The 24027-nt window shown below is 38.3% G+C and overlaps 1 long non-coding RNA gene across 1 annotated transcript in view; it reads right to left on the reverse strand.

The window, feature by feature from the left end:
* Positions 1 to 23722, reverse strand: part of LOC133559937 (uncharacterized) — a 121290-nt gene extending 97568 nt beyond the window's left edge. The window contains exons 1-2 of the long non-coding RNA XR_009808346.1: positions 23461 to 23722; positions 23279 to 23350 (exon numbers count right to left, since the gene is read on the reverse strand). This is a non-coding gene — a long non-coding RNA (uncharacterized LOC133559937). The remainder of the gene's footprint in view (positions 1 to 23278; positions 23351 to 23460) is intronic.
* Between the last annotated feature and the right edge of the window lie 305 nt (positions 23723 to 24027).

Consider the following 24027-nt stretch of genomic DNA (forward strand, 5'->3'; position numbering starts at 1 on the left):
ACAGAATGCTAACATGCTATTTAGGCTAGCTGTATGTACATATTGCATCATTATGCATCATTTGTAGCTATATTTGTCCTCATTTAATATCCTTTACTTTTATCCTCTTTGTATATCATTTACTTTTGCAACCCCAAAAGGGAATAAGCGGTAGAAAATGGATGGATGGATGGATGTGTAATGACACATTGTGGCTGCATTTCAGATAGTTGTTTGTGTGCCATGTTGTTCCAGACCACAGCAAACATTACCTACCTTGCCAAAGATTGTAATAAATACATTAAAAGAAGACAGCCTTAACTTGGACACACACATCTATACGTTTGGCCTTTAAAAGTCAGTAATTTCCTTCTGAGTAACCTCTGATTTACTAATGGTTTCTATTGTAAAAATGTGTGGAATAAATATTATATTTCAACATTTCTGTCAACAAAGACTTGCCTCAGCCTGCGAAACATAGTCATTTTGATAGTGGGCTATTTTATTTAATATACTGTATTATCTTTTCATTTTTTGCGGCTCCAGACAGATGTGTTATTTGTATTTTTGGTCCAATATGGCTCTTTCAACATTTTGGGTTGCCGACCCCAACTTTAGCTGCATAATAGTAGTAGAGTGGTATTTTTTTTTTTAGGTAATTTTAGGGATGAAAACCTTTTTTTTTTTTAGAACTGCAACTGCAAAAAACAAAAACAACTAATGTCCTACAAACCCTGTTTCCATATGAGTTGGGGAATTGTGTTTGATGTAAATATAAACGGAATACAATGATTTGCAAATCTTTTTCAACCCATATTCAATTAAATGAACTACAAAGACAAGATATTTGATGTTCAAACTCACAAACTTTATTTTTTTTTTGCAAATAATAATTCACTTAGAATTTCATGGCTGCAACATGTGCCAAAGTAGTTGGGAGAGGGCATGTTCACCACTGTGTTACATCACCTTTTCTCATAACAACACTCAATAAACGTTTGGGAACTGAGGAAAGTACTTGATAAAGTTTTGAAAGTGGAATTATTTCCCATTCTTGTTTTATGTAAAGCTTCAGTCGTTCAACAGTCTGGGGTCTCCGCTGTCGTATTTTACGCTTCAAAATGCACATTTTCGATGGGATACAGGTCTGGGCTGCAGGCGGGCCAGGAAAGTAACCACACTCTTTTTTGAAGAAGCCATGCTGTTGTAACACGTGCTGAATGTGGCTTGGCATTGTCTTGCTGAAATAAGCAGGGGCATCCATGAAAAAGACAGCGCTTAGATGGCAGCATATGTTGTTCCAAAACCTGTATGTACCTTTCAACATTAATGGTGCCTTCACAGATGTGTAAGTTACCCATGCCTTGGGCACTAATACACCCCCATACCATCACAGATGCTGGCTTTTGAACTTTGCGTCGATAACGGTCTGGATGGTTCGCTTCCCCTTTGGTCCGGATGACACAATGTCGAATATTTCCCCAAAAAAATTGAAATGTGGACTTGTCAGACCACAGAACACTTTTCCACGTTGCATCAGTCCACCTTAGATGAGCTCGGGCCCAGAAAAGCTGGCGGCGTTTCTCAATGTTGTTGATAAATGGCTTTCACTTTGCATAGTAGAGCTTTAACTTGCACTTACAGATGTAGTGACAAAATGTATTTAGTAACAGTGGTTTTTTGAAGTGTTCCTGAGCCCATGTGGTGATATCCTTAAGAGATTGATGTCGGTTTTTGATACAGTGCCGTCTGAGGGATCGAAGGTCACGGTCATTCAATGTTGGTTTCCGGCCATGCTGCTTACGTGGAGTGATTTCTTTAGATTCTCTGAACCTTTTGATATTATGGACTGTAGATGTTGAAATCCCTAAATTTGTTGCAATTGCCCTTTGAAAAACGTTGTTCTTAAACTGTTTGACTATTTGCTAACGCAGTTGTGGACAAAGGGGTGTACCTCGCCCCAATTTTTCTTGTGAAAGACTGAGCATCTTTTGGAAGCTGTTTTTATACCCAATCATGGCACCCACCTGTTCCCAATTAGCCTGCACACCTGTGGGATGTTCCAAATAAGTGTTTGATGAGCATTCCTCAACTTTATCAGTATTTATTGCCAACTTTCCCAACTTCTTTGTCATGTTTTTCTGGCATAAAATCTAAAGTTAATGATTATTTGCAACAAAAAAATATGTTGTCTTTGTAGCATATTCAACTGAATATGGGTTGAAAATTATTTGCAAATCACTGTATTCCGTTTATATTTACATCCAACACAATTTCCCAACTCATATGGAAACGGGGTTTGTATATTGTTTCCACCCTTGCATATAATGCAGAGGGAAAAAATTATATCGGAATTGCAATTCAAGTGTTTATGAGTATTACAACGGGAGTGCATACACAGCAATAGAAGAGAAGGGCCTTATGTGACAAATGGATTGGTATTCTTAATTATAATTGGATTTCCAGCACTGATTGATGGAAAGAAAACAAGAAAAACACAAGAGTCTTCCAACCCTCCCTCCCCGAGCCCGAATAAACACCACCGTCACAGCAAACGGCACCTCGGAAGATGGAAAGAGGACATGTGTCAAATATAAATCACGTTTCCCCGCTTAGGAAGTGCACTGTAAAAATGGATTAGGGAGCCCTCGGAAGCAATTACAGCCGCGTGTCCCACTGTGAAAAACACATGTCAAAAGATACAACCCCTGGGGGTCACAGCCGTCGCACATATTGTTAAAGGCAGCTGTCAGCCAAGTATGAAAGAGATAAATGTTTCGGATGGGAATTGTCTCCTGCATTTGTTTTGTGGGAGTGACAGGAAAAAGACCCAAAACCCATTAGAGGCGACTTCTACTAGTTTACATGAATATGAATAGTAAACAAAGCACACTAGATATTAAACGAGCTCATCCAAAAAATATATTAATTTATTATGTGTGTATTTTCTCACTGGAAATGATGAGTTGTGTTAATGTTTTTTTTAAGGAAAAAATAAATTTCCTTTAGTTCATTTTGGAAATTCTTCACATAATTGGTTTTAATACCTCGGACACGAATACATCGAATTGCGTGAAAACCGAGGCAACAATTTCCGTAAATCCAATGACTCCGTTCTAGACGCCCAAAAATATTGTTACAAAACACATTTTATGGGGAATAATTAGAGTTTTACATGCAGAAAAGGAACCAAACTGCATATAAATCAAACAAAATTCTACTTTATTTATATAGCACTTTTTATAAAAAAGCAAGTGGCAACGCAAAGTGTTCTACACACAAAAAGAAAGAAAGAAGTAGACACACACACACATACACACACACACACACACACACACACACACACACACACACACACACACAGCACAGTTGACGATAACAAAACATGGCATGGCACTGAGGATTGAAGAAAAAAACGCGCCCTTTGAGGTGTCCTCACAGGAGGATAATTAAAATTAAGGCCATCTAAAAAAACGTATGGAACATATGAAATATATGCCAACATAAAATATAGATATAACAATAATAAATTGTAAAACATAACATTGAAAAAATAATAGTAGTAAAAATATTAATACAAATAAATATATATATATATGTCGTATATACGGTATGCATATATAAATCCATCCATCCATTTACCACCGCTTGTCCATATGTATGTATGTATATGTATATATATATATATATATATATATATATATATATATATACACACACACACACATCTATATATATATACATCTATATATATATATAGATATATATATATATACATACATCTATATATATATACATCTATATATATAGATGTATATATATGTATGTATATATATGCATATATGTGTATATATACATAATGTGTATATATATACATCTATATATATACATATATAGATATATATATATAGATGTATATATATGCATATATGTGTATATATACATAATGTGTATATATATATACACAGTATATATACATACATGTACATATAAATATATGTGTGTATATATATATAGCAATAGAAGTATATATATATATATATATATATATATATCGTATATACGGTATGCATATATAAATCCATCCATCCATTTACCACTGCTTGTCCATATGTATGTATATATATATATATATATATATATATATATATATATATATATATATATATATATATATATGGATGGATGGATGGATAGATGTATATATGCATATGTGTGTATATATACATATATATGTGTATACATATACAGTATATATATATATAAATATACATATATATATGTGTATATATATATAGCAATAGATGTATATATATATGTGTGTGTGTATATATATATAGCAATAGAAGTATATATATATATATATATATATATATATATATATATATATATATACACATATATATGTGTATATATATATAGCAATAGAAGTATATATATATATATATATATATATATATGTATATATATATATATATATATTAGGGCTGTGAATCTTTGTTGGGTACCATCCACATGATTCGATTCGATTCTTAGGGGTAACGATTCGATTCAGAAAGATTCTCGATTCAATATAAATACCTTTTTTCAATAACATTGGATTCCAGTTCTATGATTAACTACATTCCTCCATTAAATATGATACATTTCTATATTACTTATAAGAAAACTAGTTTTGTTTAATAAAATTCTACCCAAGCATTTAATAAAGTCAAATACACATTAGGCAACAAGGGAAGTATCCTACACTACAACAAATATGGGCATCAACAAAATGTGTGTCTGGACAGGACAAATATATATATATATATATATATATATATTTTTTTTTTTTTTTTGTTTGTTTTTGGTTAAAGATACAAATATTGATTCATTTGAAAATCTATTGTGTTTGACACTTCAATAGATATATATGTATATATACATATAGTTAAGGTTGAATGTGTTTTTCTCAATAATGTAAGGAATTGGTATATTTTGTTGCAAGTCAATTAAAAAAATGTACATCCAATTCTTCAACAAGCTTTTGCCTTCCAACGGAAACAGGTTTTGGGCCCCATGTGACGAATGGATTGACCATGCACCCTGCAAAGGTCATTAGGACTGAGAGCCACGCCGAGCTGATCCATCAGGGTACTTGTAATGCACAACAAGGCCGTTTGTCATTGGACAGCGCGGGGGAGCGTGCAGCACTAATGGATGTGTGAGCTAGTGGCTTTTCTTAGTTCCAACCTATGGAGAGACTTCACACGCTCAAGGTTGATTCAAATTGCCCACCACCCGTCTGGGCGACTGAAACCCGAATGCGTCCCTACACTCGAAGTCATAAATACGCTCGGCTGACGAGTAAATGTAAGCGCGGAGGAAATATTCTTACGCCGCTTAATGGAGCCGTCAACAATCACTTTCCCGGCAGAAAGATGGCCGGACGGCGGCTTGGACTTGAAGCGTCATTACCATAGAAAACATTACGGCCGGCGACGGAACGGCCGAGCCATCAAAAATGATCATGGCATAAATTCCACGCGCCGCATAATGGGCCTGTCACTCTGGAAGCCTGAAGGGAAAATAATGCCTGCGGCTGATCTTTATCTTCCACTGTGCTCGTGTTGATTACCGCTAAATAGGCTTGTTTGGCTAATAGACACCGCCGATGCACACCAGGAATGGTAGACTGTGATGGTCGCTGTCCGATTCCATATGTCCCCTTCAATCTGCCCTGTCTCCGAATAAAACTGATGAGCAATTAAAGAGGCTTGTTGACGCCAGGGAGAAGTGGACCGTGGAACTGCTGCCTAAATGTCATCAGCGCCGACTGCGCTGACACACACATGCGGCGAATAATAAGACTTTCATTCAGAGCGGCTAAATAAAACACTCGTGCCTTAGGTGGCCAACACTCTCCTTGGATTAGAGGTCAGCACTGATGTCTTTGCCGCAAAAAAATTGATAAAAATCAACCACTTCGGACTATTCTTTTTTTTTTTTTTTTACTGCAGGAAGGTTCCCTAAGCCCCCGTCTTGTTAATGACATGATTAAGCTTTGCTAAGGTTAAACACATTCAAAGCCATGCATTGCTAATTGGGACAGACTGCCGACTGGACTTCATGTCCCTGATTCGTGTAAGCCCTGCACACGCTGAAGTCCTTTTTCAATTCAAGTCCAAACGGACAGCATGCGGTTCCGGTGGTGGATTTTCACAAAAGCTAATCATCTGTAAGCCAGCAGGCACAATACGTTGATACAACGTTAATTATACAAACCCCGTTTCCATATGAGTTGGGAAATTGTGTTGGATGTAAATATAAACGGAATACAATGATTTGCAAATCCTTTTCAACCCATATTCAGTTGAATTTGCTACAAAGACAACATATTTGATGTTCAAACTGATAAACATTTTAATTTTTTTTGCAAATAATCATTAATTTTAGAATTTGATGCCAGCAACAAGTGACAAAGAATACTGATAAAGATGAGGAATGCTCATCAAACACTTATGTGGAACATGGGTGCCATGATTGGGTATAAAAACAGCTTCCCTAAAAATGCTCAGTCTTTCACAAGAAAGGATGGTGCGAGGTACTCCCCTTTGTCCACAACTGCGTGAGCAAATAGTCAAACAGTTTAAGAACAACGTTTCTCAAAGTGCAATTGCAAGAAATTCAGGGATTTCAACATCTACAGTTCATAATATCATCAAAAGGTTCAGAGAATCTGGAGAAATCACTCCACGTAAGCGGCATGGCCGGAAACCAACATTGAATGACCGTGACCTTCGATTCCCCCGGACGGCACTGTATCAAGAACCGACATCAATCTCTAAAGGATATCACCACATGGGCTCAGGAACACTTCAGAAAACCACTGTCACTAAATACAGTTCGTCGCTACATCTGTAAGTGCAAGTTAAAGCTCTACTATGCAAAGCGAAAGCCATTAATCAACAACATCCAGATCTGTGCCCAAGATCATCTAAGATGGACTGATGCAAAGTGTAAAAAGTGTTCTGTGGTCTGACAAGTCCACATTTCAAATAGTTTTTTGAAATATTCCACATCGTGTCATCCGGACCTAAGGGGAAGCAAACCATCCAGACTGTTATCGATGCAAAGTTCAAAAGCCAGCATCTGTGATGGAATGGCATTAATGGTGCCTTTACATCCGTAAAGGCACCATTAATGCTGAAAGGTACATACAGGTATTGGAACAACATATGCTGCCATCTAAGCGCTGTCTTATTTCAGCAAGACAATGTCAAGACACATTCAGTACGTGTTACAACAGCATGGCTTCGTAAAAAAAAGAGTGCGGGTACTTTCCTGGCCCGCCTGCAGTCCAGACCAGTCTCCCATGGAAAATGTGTGGCGCATTATGAAGCGTAAAATACAACAGCGGAGACCCCGGACTGTTGAACGACTGAAGCTCTACATAAAACAAGAATGGGAAAGAATTCCACTTTCAAAGCGTCAACAATTAGTTTCCTCAGTTCCCAAACGTTTATTGAGTGTTGTTAAAAGAAAAGGTGATGTAACACTGATGAACATGCCCTTTCCCAACTACTTTGTCACGTGTTGCAGCCATGAAATTCTAAGTTAATTATTATTTGCAAAAAAAAATTACGTTTATGAGTTTGAACATCAAATATCTTGTCTTTGTAGTGCATTCAATTGAATATGGTTTAAAAAGGATTTGCAAATCATTGTATTCCGTTTATATTTACATCTAACACAATTTCCCAACTCATATGGAAACAGGTTTGTATATCTGTCAATAGATTCACTATGGAAGCGTTAAAAACTACAACAAAGATGGTGGGGAGAAAATGCAGCTTGGGGACGGTCTGTAAAACATAATCTAAGGAACATTTCGACCAAAAAAACATTAAATTTTATGTAAACCTCAAGGAAGTGTTTTAAAGGTCGAAAAATAACCATATTATGACCGCTTTAAAATATGTATTAAAATGTGTACTCTTCATCCATCTTCTTCCGCTTATCCGAGGTCGGGTCGCGAGGGCAACAGCCTAAGCAGGGAAACCCAGACTTCCCTTTCCCCAGCCTTTTCGTCTAGCTCTTCCCGGAGGATCCCGAGGCGTTCCCAGGCCAGCCGGGAGACATAGTCTTCCCAACGTGTCCTGGGTCTTCCCCGTGGCCTCCTTTTCCCCGTAGCAAAAGTGACGAATACCCACTTTAGGACAGTAGTTAACACATTACTACATCAGGTCCAATTGGACAGAACCAGTGTTATGATGGCGGCAAGCAGCATACTTCTGAGTCAGCATTAGTACCGCCGATAGGTTCATCGTAAACAACAAGCAACATTTTAAAGCTGCTTGATGCTGACAACCTATGACGTTGCAAATGCGGCCACTGCCATCTGGTGGAGTTTAGATCAAACTACACCCAGAGGTTGCCTACAGCCACAGCAACCAGGGCTAACCACAGATCCCGTGTGGTGTTTTGTGGACCACACACAAGTACAGAAGACTCTGCAGTTAACTGGGTCAAGGAACGTATACACCGTTTCAGTTTTCTAAGAACCCATCTTTTATTTCTGACCACTTTCCCAAGACTTGAACAAATATGTCCGGAGGCGTGGACCTGACAGCCAGTCCACTACACGGACTCAAACAGTAATGAGACACTGGGTAGCTTTAGCAGATCATTAGCATTATTTGCCAGACAAGTTTGAAACACGCGGACCTCGTCAGTTCTCGTCCTTCACTCCCAAAATACTACACGGTCTAGCTCCAGCCTATCTTGCCGATTGTATTGTACCATATGTCCCGGCAAGAAATCTGCGTTCAAAGGACTCCGGCTTATTAGTGATTCCCAAAGCCCAAAAAAAGTCTGTGGGCTATAGGGCGTTTTCATTTCGGGCTCCAGTACTCTGGAATGCCCTCCCGGTAACAGTTCGAGATGCCACCTCAGTAGAAGCATTTAAGTCTCATCTTAAAACTCATTTGTATACTCCAGCCTTTAAATAGACTCCCTTTTTAGACCAGTTGATCTGCCGTTTCTTTTCTTTTTCTCCTATGTCCCACTCTCCCTTGTGGAGGGGGTCCGGCCCGATGGCCATGAATGACGTACTGACTGTCCAGAGTAGGGACCCAGGATGGACCGCTTGCCTGTGTATCGGCTTGGGACATCCCTGCGCTGCTGATCCGCCTCCGTTTGAGATGGTTTCCTGCTGGCTCCGCTGTGGACGGGACTCTCGCTGCTGTGTTGGATCCGCTTTGGACTGGACTCTCGCGGCTGTGTTGGATCCACTATGGATTGAACTTTCACAGCATCATGTCAGACCTGCTTGACATCCATTGCTTTCGTCCTCTCCAAGGTTCTCATAGTCATCATTGTCACCGACGCCCCACTGGGTCATCATTGTCACCAACATCCCACTGGGTGTGAGTTTTCTTTGCCCTTATGTGGGCCTACCGAGGATGTCGTTGTGGTTTGTGCAGCCCTTTGAGACACTAGGGATTTAGGGCTATCTAAGTAAACATTGATTGATTGATGAAGACCGGGGACAACAGGCGAATGCACCTGGCTTGCGGAAATACTTGGGTTTTCTACCTTTTTAAGGAACTCAAAGCGCTTTGACACTATTTCCACATTCACCCATTCACACACTGATGGTGGGAGCTGCCATGCAAGGCGCTAACCAGGACCCATCAGGAGCAAGGGTGAAGTGTCTTGCTCAAAGACACAACGGACGTGACGAAGATGGTAGAAGGTGAGGATTGAACCAGGAACCCTCAGTTTGCTGGCACAGCCACTCTCCCAACCGCGTCACACCGTCCCCCATGGAAATGGAGCGAAAAGCGTTCCGATCTGGGCGACAAATCCGTCCCAGTTTGGGAAGCCACTTTAATCCCACAGTCTATAGAAATACCGTATTTCCTTGAATTGCCGCCGGGTATATAGTATGCGCCTGCCTAAAATTACTGCCGGGTCAAACTCGTTTCGCAAAATAATTAGCACATGGTTAGCATTACCGCCGGCTCAGGATTAACGCCGGGTCAAACTCATTTCGCAAAATATTATTTTTATTAGCGCATGTCTTGAATTTCCGCCGGGTCAAACTCGTTTCGCAAAATGATTAGCATGTGCCTAGAATTTCCGCCGGGTCAAACTAGTCACGTCACGAATGAAACTTCACCTGTCATCATTTTCAAAATGGAGGAGGCTGATTTCAATCATTTGAAAATCGCATAAAAGGGAAGATTAAGAGCTATTCAGTAGGATTTAAGGTCCAAGCTATTGAATATGCTAAAAAGAACAGTAAGCAGCTATGTTTTATTAATATACCGTAGCTGCGTGTGTCAAATATGAGTCATTAAATGACTCCCGCCTCCTGGTGGTAGAGGGCGCTAGTGATCCTTCTTGCGACTACTCGGCTGCAGAAGAAGTGACAAGCAGCAAGAAGTGAGCAGCGATTGTTTATTTTTTCCTCTCGCTTGCACTTGTAACATGGAGGATTACATATCTAAAATAAAACAGTTTTCTAAACTGGACTTTCAATCAAAGCAGGAGGTAATAAAGGAAGATCTCCATCGAGACAGAGAGACTTTTAAAACTGAAGAAAGATAAGGAAGACTTCTCTAAACACGTTATCGATGCTTTTGATCAGAAGGAGCTGCGCATGGACTTCATTTATAAGTAAAGGTAAGACCATAACAACGTTTTGTATCCTTACATCACACTCAAATTTAAAAGCGCAGGCCTAAATTTACCGCAAGCCTTTGGTAAATGCCGGAGTGAGAAGAGGTTTAAATTAATTAGCGCCCCGGCGGCAATTCAAGGAAATACGTTAACTCCCTCTTCTCTTTCGGACTCCTTCTCCTGCGGGGGCGTTGCGAGGAGATGGCAATGTTCTCAAAGACTCTTTCAACCATTTGTCTTATCGGGCCAGTTTCTGCCGCAAAGACGGCGAGCAGAACGGAGGAACTCCGCCTCAGGCTTGGACTTTGTGCGCTTCAAGAGCAAACCCGGCCAAATGAATAATAAATGAATCCCCCGGGAATGTAATTATTACTTTAACTGTTTGATGATTACGGTGCTTGTATTTGTTTCGGACATAATTTGACATTATTACAGGGTTATACCGTGGTTCTAAGCTAACGTGTAATGCCGTGAGGGAAAGCGAATATGAGGAAATTGACAGAAATAGGAAGGGGGTTACTTTTACAAGTAATGAGGACCATGAGTTCAGTATTTTAACATAAAAAGTGTTTGATTGTGAGGCATTAAAAGACACAAAATGCAACGGGTGCATCAGACCTACAAACACTGGCTGAGTAACATTATGAATGTTGCACGTAAAACGTATCTGCTTGTTTCTGCATCCCACAGGGGTTCTTCTTTTGTGTGTCTGCACCTGCGGTTCCCACACAAGGTTGCAACATTGTTTGTCAACACTGTCTGCTCTCATTTTCTCGCACATTTGACCCTCTGATGTTCTGTGTACCTACACTCTGTCCTCCTCCTCTCTAGGCCTGCTGTGTGTGTGTGTGGTTGTGGTACACAGATAATACATTTCCACACCTCTAATATCCCCGGGTCCACACAAGGTTGCAACATTGTTTGTCAACACTGTCTGCTCTCATTTGCTCGCACATTTGACCCTCTGATGTTCTGTGTACCTACACTCTGTCCTCCTCCTCTCTAGGCCTGCTGTGTGTGTGTGTGTGTGTGTGTGTGTGTGTGTGTGTGTGTGCTACACAGATAATACATTTCCACACCTCTAATATCCCCGGGTCCACACAAGGTTGCCACATTGTTTCTCAACACTGTCTGCTCTCATTTTCTCGCACATTTGACCCTCTGATGTTCTGTGTACCTACACTCTGTCCTCCTCCTCTCTAGGCCCGCTGAGTGTATGTGTGTGTGTGTGTGTGTGGTACACAGAACATCAACTTCCACACTTCTATTAGCCCCGGGGCCACACAAGGTTGCAACATTGTTTGTCAACACTGTCTGCTCTCATTTTCTCGCACAGTTGACCCTCTGATGTTCTGTGTACCTACACTCTGTCCTCCTCTCTAGGCTTGCTGTGTGTGGTACACAGAACATCAATTTCCACACTTCTATTAGCCCCGAGTCCAGTGGACCCTGACATCTTATATGTAATAGAAATGTGAAGGGGGGTGTATGGTGTGTGGTCATTAAATATGTATTCTGATATATGTTCTTCACAGAAAACGAGCCAAAGACAGCGAGTCTCAGTTTGAAAAATGTATTAATTGTATAATTTTTCTTTTAATGAAAAAATTTAAACGGGTCCTACAGACCCGAACACCACACAAGCGATAGGCACCGCCTTTTAAGGCTAACACACACACACTCTGCTCTCATGAAACGTCTCAATGTAAGAATACATACCGATCCCCAGGTACCGAGAATTAGCACCCTATCTGTTCAAATGTGAAAAGTACGTATCTGAAAAGGAAAAAGCAGATCTTAATAAATCTTACCCCTTCTCCGTACCAGTTAAAATGAATTAATGATCACGTATTGCATCACTCCCCCATGTGGTAAAAGCAGTCAGTAATTAATTAAGTGTTGAAAAGGAAATGAGTGATTCCGACTCACTTAATATGACATCGTATGTTTCCCTTAACGAGCAGAGCACTGAGTGCCTTGTGAGTAATAACCAAAGCCCCCTGGTGGTTGATTTACGTCACGCGTGCCAACACTTCCCCTCTTTCTATTCACTTAATAAAATTCTGCGCGTCCCGCTGTCAAGACGACACGCGAGTGTTTACCTGCTATTAGAACAAACGAGAGATGATTATTACCCAGAGTGCACCAGGGACGGCAGTCATTACAGCGACTTCCTGCGTGGATGGATGATGAAAATAGTCGCTATGTTTGAAAGAAACCCCCCAAAAAATGATTTTATTGTCCTCTAATGCTTACTAAATTGGTTTCGTCAAACATTAACTAAACCACTGCATAACATTAAGCTAAACCAGGGGTCCAAATATTTGCCACTGAGGGCCACACACTAAAAAATGTTAATATACGGTGGCCATTTTGATATTTTTAGATTTCTAAACCAATACAATATATAGATTTTTTGTTTATCCTTTCGCGCACCCCTTGTCAAACCGTGGACTTTGGGGTTTGGATTGTTTTTCCGAGGCAAAGGAAAGTTGGCACGAGCAAGACCTGAGTGTAAATACATTTTATTTTTAACACTATAACAAAAAAAGGCAAACAAAAGGTGCGCACAATGGCGGAGAACAAACTTGACTAGAAAACAAAACTAGCACTATGGCATGACTATAAACAAAAAAAACAAAACTCAAAAACTGTGACATAAAAAAAACAAAAACTTACGTGGCATGAGCAGGAGGGAAACAATGGACAATGATTAGCGGGCATGGCATGGCATGAAGGGAGTTGGGGTAAAGTCGCCAGGCTGACTTCCTGGCAAATTCCGGTTTAAATAATAGACATGATAATTGCAGACAGGTGTGAGACATGAGGACAGGGGCGTGACATGAGGACAAGGTGAAAAGTAATGAGTTGGCATGGTAACAAAGCAAACAAGGAAGTGCAGGAACAGGAACTGAGTGTCCAAAAAACAAAACCGAACATGACCAAAACAAAACATGATCCCATAGACATGAAACCTCTCAAGTTTGGTCATGGGGACCCACACGGGTCTCTGTCATAATATATATATATATATGTATATATATATATATATACTTTTTTTTTTTGTTAGTTTTTTCCAACGCTTAAATCTCTTAACGCCAGATCTATCTGTCGATATAAAAGTTTTAAATTTTTATTTTTTTAAGTTGTATGCCCTTTTTTAAAAAAAAGAAAATATTTTTATTGTTTAGCGGCAAAAACAAAAATTATACAATATTTTCCCCCAAAAAATGTTCTAAGTGGAATATTTGATGTGTATTTATTGGAGCATTAAAAAGATCAATAATTCACAAAAAAACCTACAAAAAATGGCAGTTTAAAAAAAAAAAAAATATATATATATATATATATCTATCTTTTTTTTTTATTGTTTTTATTTTTATTTTTAACTGCCATTGTTTTTTTTTCCCTGTTTTTTTTGTAACTTTTAACATTTAAATCTCTAGACCAGGGGTGTCAAATTCATTTTCCTCATTTTCATTGAGGGCCACATTGCAGTAATTGCTGCTTTCAGAGGGCCACTTTTTTTAAATTAATTTACGTTATGCATGCAGGTAATACCCTGTGTTAATCATAATTAATCAATATTGCATTCAATTATTAGATTTTTATTCATGTATAACATGCTTTAAAATCTTAAATAAAGGTAACAAGCAGACATAACTGTTTTTATCTCACAAAAATAGTTTTGCAATACAGTATATATTAATATAATTGTCATGATCAGATAATATTAAAGTTTAAAATATGCAGTTTTTTTCTGTCAAAATCAAAAAAAGTAATGCATTTAGTAAAAAAAAGGTATTTTATCGAAAACCATTTTTTCCAGACTTTCGCGGGCAACATAGAATGATGCGGTGGGTCTTGAGTTTGACACCTGTGCTCTAGACCAACTTCAGATTTATCTGTCGAATATAAGTTTTTGGAATAATTGTTTTTTTTTTTATTGTTGTGTTAGTTTTATGTCAATTTTGTCATTAAAAACTGTTTTTTATGGCAAACACACACAAAAAAACATTCAAAGTGGAATAATGGATGTGACGTAATTGGAACCTTTAATAGGTCAATAATTTATAACATTGATTTTGATGCATTATAATTATTTGAGCAATGAATACAAACAGCCTTCATTAGAGTCAACACTACAACTTTTTCTTGTTACATTTAACCTGTCAGCTCTTTTATTCCATTTTGTTGGTAATATTATTTTTTCAAAATGTGCCGCGGGCAGTTAAAAACATAACTGCGGGCCGCAAATGAACCCCTGGTTGCACTTTGGACACCTCTGAGCTAAATCTTTAACCGATTAGTTGAATGGGTTATCACTTTCAATCTGTCCGTTTTTTAATTTGCACAAAAAAAAATATTGCACATACTGTTTGCATTTTATTACTCCAAAACTCAAAATTCAGGTCGGAGTTGAATGGCAATTGAATGGAAATTGTTTTGCGACAAAAAAAAAGCAAACTAATTCTAAATTTTGCTTAAAAAAAAAAAATAAAATAATAATAATAATAGAAAAAATAATAATAATAACAGTCAGGGTGGCCGTTATTTAGTTCATAGTTTTAGATTTAGAAAACACCAAAGAGCAAATTTTTCAAACTAATTTTTCACTGAAGGCCAATTTGCTATTATGGTTGCCCTCAGAGGGCCAATTGTAACAGTGGAAAATAAATTAATATTAATGTACATTTTATTGGCCTTTGGACATAAAAATCTTTGATGACTATAATTGTTTTGCCTGTTGCAGGATCAGATAATAACAAAGTGAACAGCGTATGAAATTTGGATGCATTGCATTTTTCTGTCAGAATTGAAGAATAAAACATTCTTTTAGTCAGAAGGTGCTTTATTATTTCCAGCCTTTTTTTTGCGGGCCACATAAAAAGATGCGGCATACCTCATAATATAATGTGGCGAGCAACATTAATTGATGCGGCATATCACATAAATTGAAGCGGCAGACTATATAAAATTATGCGGAGGTAAATGATGCAGGTCAGATTAAATGATGCCAGGTAGAATGATGCGGCTTATCATAAAATGATACAGTGGGCCCATCCATCCATCCATTTTCTACCACTTATCCCTTTTTGGGGTTGCGGGGGGTCACTGGTATTGTGGACCATGTACAAACCCCGTTTCCATATGAGTTATGAAATTGCTTTTGTACGGCAAATGTCCCCATTTTGCATTAAAAAGTAATACTTTTACATTAAAAAAAAAGTCATAGTTTTACCAGAAAACATTGCAATATTATAGAAACAGAAAGAACTTGAGAAATTGTTCCCAATTTTATAAGAAAGAAGTTGGCACATTTTGAGGAAAAGACTGCTTTTAGTTAATACTTAGTTTTTTAGAATGTTTATTTTAATTGGCCGAGTGTGTGAATGTGAGTGTGAATGTTGCCTGTCTATCTGTGTTGGCCCTGTGATGAGGTGGCGACTTGTCCAGGGTGTACAACGCCTTCCGCCCGAGTGCAGCTGAGATAGGCTCCAGCACCCCCCGCGACCCCAAAAGGGACAGGCAATAGAAAATAGATGAATGGATGGGTTTTTAATCGTAATTTTTTACTTCAAATTATTACAGTATATCTCTATATTTGCATTTTTTTTTATTATTATTATCTTTGGCCAAAGAGGGCACATTTCAATTTCTTACTGTGACGCTTAGCTGGCATTGTGGTTATGAGGGTGCGTTCTCTCTATAATGCAGGCGGACTGGACACAGCGTGGAGGTAAGAAATTATGATTTATTTCTACTATAAAACAGACTAAGAAGAAAAAGATTAGCACAAGGCACTAAAGACAAAACCTACAGAACGAGCATGGGAGCTAGAAAAAAAACTGAAAAAACTAGCATGTGAGCCAGAGACTCAAACAAAGGAATACAAAAAGACTTTTACCACAATGGGAATTAGCGACGTCACCTGTTGGATCGATCAGCCAACTAAAATCCGAGGAGCAATGAACAAAAAGGGCAGGCTTAAATAGAAGGGATAATCACAAAGCAGGTGCGCGTGAAAAACAAAAAGCAGGTGACACAAATGCGTAACCATGGAAATGGAAACAAACAGGAAGTGCCACTAGGAACTAAGGGAGACAAATACTAAGCAGGATGTGATAAAAAGACGGAACAAAAACAGAATATGACATGATCCAAGTAGTGGATCATGACACTTACACACACTTGTTATTTCATATGTTGGCCAGAGGGGGAGCACTTAAAACCAATTTGAAAAATCCCTCCTTTTTTGATAGATTTCACCACCAAGTGAGACGTTCTCTATTAGATGCAATTGTTTTCCGTATTGGGACCATGATTTATGTCCTAACTTGTTCAACGCTCCTCATGTGGAAAGTACATTTCCTTGTTGATGTCTCAAGAAGGGTAGAAATACAAGAACGAACACACACACACACACAGAATATGTTATGGGGTGTACGCAGAGCGTGTGCATGCGTGCTGTGTTTGGAAATGACTAAGAATGAATGTGCGATCAGATTTGAAGACAGGTCGACCCTTCTTCCTTGAACTATCTGGGCGAAGCAGGCCAGGATGGCGGCGGTGCCTTTAATTAACCCGCTGCACTCGGGCCAATGACATTTAGGCGGAGACATGACCTGAATCACAAACTGCCTTCTCCTTGGAGCTCCGGATGGCTTTTGCTCCTAATTGCTCCTCTGACAAAAAAAATAATAGGAATAAAAAATAAAAATAAAAAACAGCGTAAGGAGCTCCTGCACAAAAGAGGTTTTTTTTTTTTTATTGGATGCAAATCATCCACAATACTCTACAGACACATTGATTATTTCCACAGTCCAGGAGGGATTGTTATTGTAAAGTTTGGAGACACTTTCACGTGTTGTCACATAAACTGCAAAAACTGAAATCTACGTAAGATGAAATATTTCAAATAAAGGTGATATTTGCTGATTTTCTATCTGATAAGATCATTCTTCTCACTAAGCAGATTTTATGTTAGTGTTTTACTTGTTTTAAGGGTTTTGGTCCTAAATCAGGGGTGTCCAAAGTGCAGCCCGCGGGTCATTTTTTAACGGCACATTTTAAATATACTATGGAAAAAAATTCAAAACATAAAAAGTGGCATAAAAGAGCAAACAGGTGAAATGTAACAAGAACATGTTGCAATGTTTACTCTAATAACACAAAGCTGCCATGCAAGCTGTTTCTTTCTTTTAAAAAAAAAAATGTGAATCAAAATCAATTATGAATTATTGACCAATTCAAGGCTCCAATTACGTCACAATAAAAATTCCACTTTGAAATATTTTTGGGGGGCAAATTTTGCATATTTTGTGTTTGCCATATAAAAAACTGAGCTGTTTTTTTTTTTTTTTCAAAGAAGGGCCTAAAACGAACAAACAAAAAACATAAAATACAAATTTATAATTGATGAATAGATCTGAATTTGATCCCGAGACCATTGTGTTAAAAGTAAACAGTACAAAAAATATATATATTTTTTTTTTAACACTTTAATGAGTAGGACCCTTTTGGATCAGTGTGTTTTGTTTTTAAGTGTCATTGCACAAAAAAATAACAGTGAATTAAAATCAATGGTGTTATGAGTTGTTATATAATCTCAAACATTCTACTTAAACATTTTATCGGGTGAAAATATTGCATATTTTGTGGTTTTTTTCCATTAAAAAACATGTTTTTTTATGACATAAAGAGCATACAACTTAAATCTTTAAAAACGGCATATTGACAGATAGACTTAATGTTGATCTAAAGATTTAAAGCTTGAATATTAATAAAAAATAATAATACAGAATAATGAATCATTTTTAACATTTTATTTTTACCAAAACCCTTTGAGAAGAGATCAAGCCTGAGTGGAGGCCGAAATGTATATTTTTTTTATTCATATGTTGTATTGGTTTTTAAAATAAATGGCACCCGCTTGCTTTGATTTTTCAGTGTGCGGCCCTCAGTGGAAAAAGTTTGGACACCCCTGTCCTAAATGATCTCAGTAAGATATTACAGCTTGTTGCTGAGATTTGGTGACCTATATTGAGTAAATCATGCTTGAAACTAGAATATCAACTGTTGCAAAGCTGTGTCCTCAACACTCAAGTATAAAACTACTTTTTTAAAGTCATAATTTCTTACTTGAAGCATGAAAAAAAAAATCAAGATGCTGAGCGCATATCATTATTTCAAGATAATGGCACTAGCATTTACATAATTTAGGAATATTTTTCAACATATTGAGCAAAAAGGTCTTTTTTTTACTACCAAGAAAAGTGCACTTGTTATTAGTGGGAATATACTTATTTTGAGAATGTGGAGAGGCGGAGCTTGCAGTCTGACAGCGAGGCAGGGCAAACCGTAGCCCAGCCCAAGATGGCGGCGAGGAAGCGTGGACTGCGAGCAAGCAGCGAGGCAGGGCACGCCTGAATCATCCATCCATCCATTTTTTACCGCTTATTCCATTTGGGGTCGCTGGTGCCTGTCAGCTACAATCAGGCGGAAGGCGGGGTACACCCTGGACAAGTCTCCACCTCATCGCAGGGCCAACACAGATAGACGGACAACATTCACACTCACATTCACATACTAGAGCCAATTTAGTGTTGCCAATCAACCTCGCAAATATTATCAGGTACGTGGGTCGCCCAATTTAAATATCCTCTCGCACTGTATAAAAGGGCAGCGGCCGTAAACGCTGGAGGAAGAGAGGGAGAGAAAAGGAGCCAGAAGGAAGCGGATGCTGAATGAGAGCGAGAGAGAGAGCCACAGGAAGACGAAGACGCACGCGACTGAAAAGGTGGAGTGGCAGAGGAAGCAGGACATGGCAAGGCTGAAAAGCAACCCTTAGAGACTTTTTATTATTGAAAAATAAAAGAAAGTCTAACCTGCGCCACAATGTCCTTCCTTGGGGGTCCTGAGAACTCGCACGACAGCAAGAGGCTGTCACAAAGGTTTTTTTGGGGTTCATTGAGGTTAGCTAATTTTACTTGTTTTGGAAATTCTTGACAAGCCGAATTTCCGTGTTCTATTGGCAGATAATTTTGCTTAATTCAGATAAAATACCCATCATTTTTGTATTTTTTTTTCTTGTTTTTGAACACTGACTTTTTGCAGTGCAGAAGAGCTTTCACCAGTATTGTATTTTGCGAAATATAAGTCGCTACTTTTCCCCCCACACTTTGAACTCCGTGGCTTAAAAAAACAGTGTAGCCGATTTATTGATTTTACTTGAGTGACAGTCGTAATGCAAAAAGGTAAAAAAAAAAAAAAAATAAACAAGCAAATACACTGAAAAAGGGTGTTGTTATTTGTGCTATGGCGCCATCTTTTGGACCAGTTCGCTCACTACAGGTACTGCAGTGCTCTTCTGTTTAGAGCTTGAAACCAGAAGTGCAAGTCCTCTCGTGGTCCAAAGCGTTTCTACTCTTACGGATTTGTCATTCATCACTTCAATCAACAATTTTACAACAAAAATTGTTCTTACTTACTAAACCATCCCATGTGTCACGTTTGTAGAAGTGTTTTCATGCATATTTGTATTAACGGCCCGTGTCTTGATTTTTACTGTCCCGCGACACATTCTACAGACAAAATCAGCATGTATTGGGTTAGAATATTACGTCCAAAAAAAACCCCAAAGAAATGTCCCTCGTCCTCCCAAAAATTGGACATAACAAGCAAAATGGCAGACGACCTGTGCGTTTTATGTACGTGGTGTTTGATGATAACCGGAGATGTCTGATATTATCGGCCGATAAATGCTTTAAAATGTAATATCGGAAATTATTGGTATCAAAAAGTTAAATTTCTGACTTTTTAAAAAAGGCCACTGCACGGAGTGGTACACAGACGGAGGGAGAAGTACTGAGCGCAAATAAACATTAAAGGCACTGCCTTTGCATGCGGGCCCAATCCCATAATATCTACGGCTTTTCACACACAAGTGAATGCAAGGCATACTTGGTCAACAGCCATACAGGTTATTAAGCAGTGGCACAAACTTTCATGTCATTTCCATAACAGAAAGTAGATTGTCAGAGACATTTTAAAACAAGCTATTATTGCACTTTTGTGCATGATGTCATTAAGATGGCATATCAAAGCAACACTAAATTTAAGTGCACTTTTTGTACGAAACACCGCCTTCAACACCGCTTAATTCCTATGGGGCTGTGGATGGCTGAGTAGCGCTCCATAGCGGCAGCCGGCCTCCTCGAACTCACCCCTCCCTCTGCTGCAAGTTGGTGTGATATATGTATTATGTTTTATGTGTGCCATGCTATGTGAGGTTTTTTTCCTTGGACTCAGTCTCGACCCCTACTGAGGGTCTAGCCTTAGACTGATATTTTTTTTACTCCCTCCTTCTCCCCAATGTCACCTTTTCTCACCTTTTTAAATGGGAACATTATCACCAGACCTATTTAAGTGTCAATATATACCTTGATGTTGCAGAAAAAGACCATATATCTTTTTAACAGATTTCCGAACTCTAAATGGGTGAATTTTGGCGAATTAAACGCCTTTCTGTTTATCGGTCTTTTTGCGATGACGTCAGAACGTGACGTCACCGAGGTAATACAGCCGCCATTTTCATTTTCTACACATTGCAAACACCGGGTCACAGCTCTGTTATTTTCGACGATTTTTTGGAACCTTGGAGACATCATGCCTCGTCGGTGTGTTGTCGGAGGGTGTAACAACACTAACGGGGAGGGATTCAAGTTGCACCACTGGCCCGAAGATGCGAAAGTGTCTGCCGCCAGACCCCCATTGAATGGGCCAAAATGTCTGCACATTTTACAGGCGATGACAGACATGGCACAGAGATGTATGGATAACCTGCAGATGTATTTGCAACGATAAAGTAAACTAAATCACAAAGGTAAGTTTTGTTGATGTTGTTGACTTATGTGCTAATCAGACAAATTTGGTCGCGGCGTGACTGCCAGCTAATCGATGCTAACATGCTACGCTAATCGATGCTAACATGCTATTTACCGGGGGTGCTAAAGCAGACATGGCACAGAGATGTATGGATAACCTGCAGATGCATTTGCAACTATTAATTAAACAAAATCACAAAGGTGAGTTTTATTGATGTTGACTGCCAGCTAATCGATGTTAACATGCTACGCTAATCGATGCTAACATGCTATTTACCGGCGGTGCTAAAGCAGACATGGTACAGAGATGTATGGATAACCTGCAGATGCATTTGCAACTATATTACGTTTCCTTCCACCCACATTTAATGCGAAAAAAACACTTACCAATCGACGGATGTAAGTTGCTCTAGTGTCAAGAGATGCGAAAGTCCTGATCGTTTGGTCCGCACATTTTACCGGCGATACTAACGCAGCTATTCGGCCATGCTATGGCTATGAATACATGCGTAATCTGTTGAATCGCTTAAGCCGCTGAAATCCGAGTCTGAATCCGAGCTAATGTCGCTATATCTTGCTGTGGTATTTGCCATTGTTTGTTTGTATTGGCAGCACTGTGTGACGTCACAGGGAAATGAACAGTGTCTTGGCAGAGAGCGAAAAAAAAGGCACTTTAAGGCTTTTTTTTAGGGATATTCCGGGACCGGTATAATTTTTAAAAAAAAAATCAAAAAAATACAACAAGCCACTGGGAACTGATTTTTATTGTTTTTAACCCTTTTGAATTTGTGATAATGTTCCCCTTTAAGGAGCGCCGTAAGTGGCTGATCCGTTGGCGGTCTAGTCTTGTTCCCCCCTGTAACGTATGTCTGCTCTTAGTGGGACTTTGCCCAAAATGAAATTTCAGTTCGTATGTGTCTTGTACATGTTGGAACGGACAAATAACGGATTGTCAATGTTGTCAATTGTCAATGTTTGGGAAAAGGCTTAAATTTTAGAAATGTTGTGAATGAGTTCAAATCGGTGTTGTTGGAATGCTTCGAATCGGTAGACAAATGTCAAAGTAGTAACATTTTTATTTGAGAACTAGTATTAGGGAATTCCTGGAAAACCTTTGTTTTTTGTCCTGATTAGGAGGAATGTTTTGATGGAGGGACGGTTGAAGTGGGTTGAAAAATGTGGAAGAAGTCATCGCCCTAAAAGAAGTTGGAAATAAGGTTAAAAAAAAAAATGAATTCCTGGAAATTTGTTGAATTTGGAAAAATGGTTGTGTGAATTTCCAGGATGAATTGAATGTGGCATGGTTTAAATCGGTTGAATATGTGGAAGATTGAAAAATGGACAATTCATTGTGAATGGGGAAAATGTCCCTAAAAACTGGGAATTCTAGAAAATCCGGGAATTTAAAAAATGTAGGTAACATCGGACAAGTTAACATACTTGCAAGATGGCGCCATACATTAGAAAATGACTGTTTCTTATGTAGTGAGTCTTATTCTGCGTTGTGTAGTTATTTGAGTAGGAGACTCTCCACTATTCCGTCGTTTCATCATTTATTGGACACTTTTGTTGGAAACATGAAACACATGCACAGGTCTCTACTTTTCTGGCGGAGTGATACCTCATCAGCAAAAGTCCGATAGAAGAGGAAGTAAACAACATTCATTCATACAAAAAAATAATAATTTAAATTACATTAACAAAAACATTTTATCACAAAAAAAATAATAATACACAAATCCACATACCTTTGTTGGAAACATGAAACACATGCACAGGTCTCTACTTTTCTGGCGGAGTGATACCTCATCAGCAAAAGTCTGATAGAAGAGGAAGTAAACAACATTCAACCATACAAAAAAATGTTTTTTAAATAAAATTAACAAAAACGTTTTATCACAAAAAAATAATGATACACAAATCCACATACCTTTGTTGGAAACATGAAACACATACACAGGTCTCTACTTTTCTGGCGGAGTGATACCTGCGTAAATACCATGTGTAATTATGACCAAACATTTCAAACATTCGACGCTCTAATCCTTACTTAACAAAATTATGCATAAAAAAATACTTAAAACAACATATCACTTATGCATACAACATTAATGTTTTAACTTTTAAAGTGTTATGAAAATTTAGAAATAATATTTACACAAGAAACACAGAGCAATGAAGAACTATTACCTCATCAGCAAAAGTCCGATAGAAGAGGAAGTAAATATCCGAAAAAAACGCAGTCACTTCCTGCACCAGAAATCTGGTTCTTCAAAATAAAACCAATACTTCAAAATAAAACATAACACCCTGTCTCGTTCATAATATAGCGCAACAACATCACACTATTACACTTATATTTGTTTATTACTTTATAAAGATTTTGAATCTAAATGAAGTGATGATATTCTACAATACAACACAAACCCCAATTCCCTATGAGTAGGGAAATTGTGTTAGATGTAAATATAAACAGAATACAATGATTTGCAAATCC

This window comes from Nerophis ophidion, linkage group LG10 (genome assembly GCF_033978795.1).
Source record: "Nerophis ophidion isolate RoL-2023_Sa linkage group LG10, RoL_Noph_v1.0, whole genome shotgun sequence".
In the NCBI taxonomy this organism is placed as follows: Eukaryota; Metazoa; Chordata; class Actinopteri; order Syngnathiformes; family Syngnathidae; genus Nerophis; species Nerophis ophidion.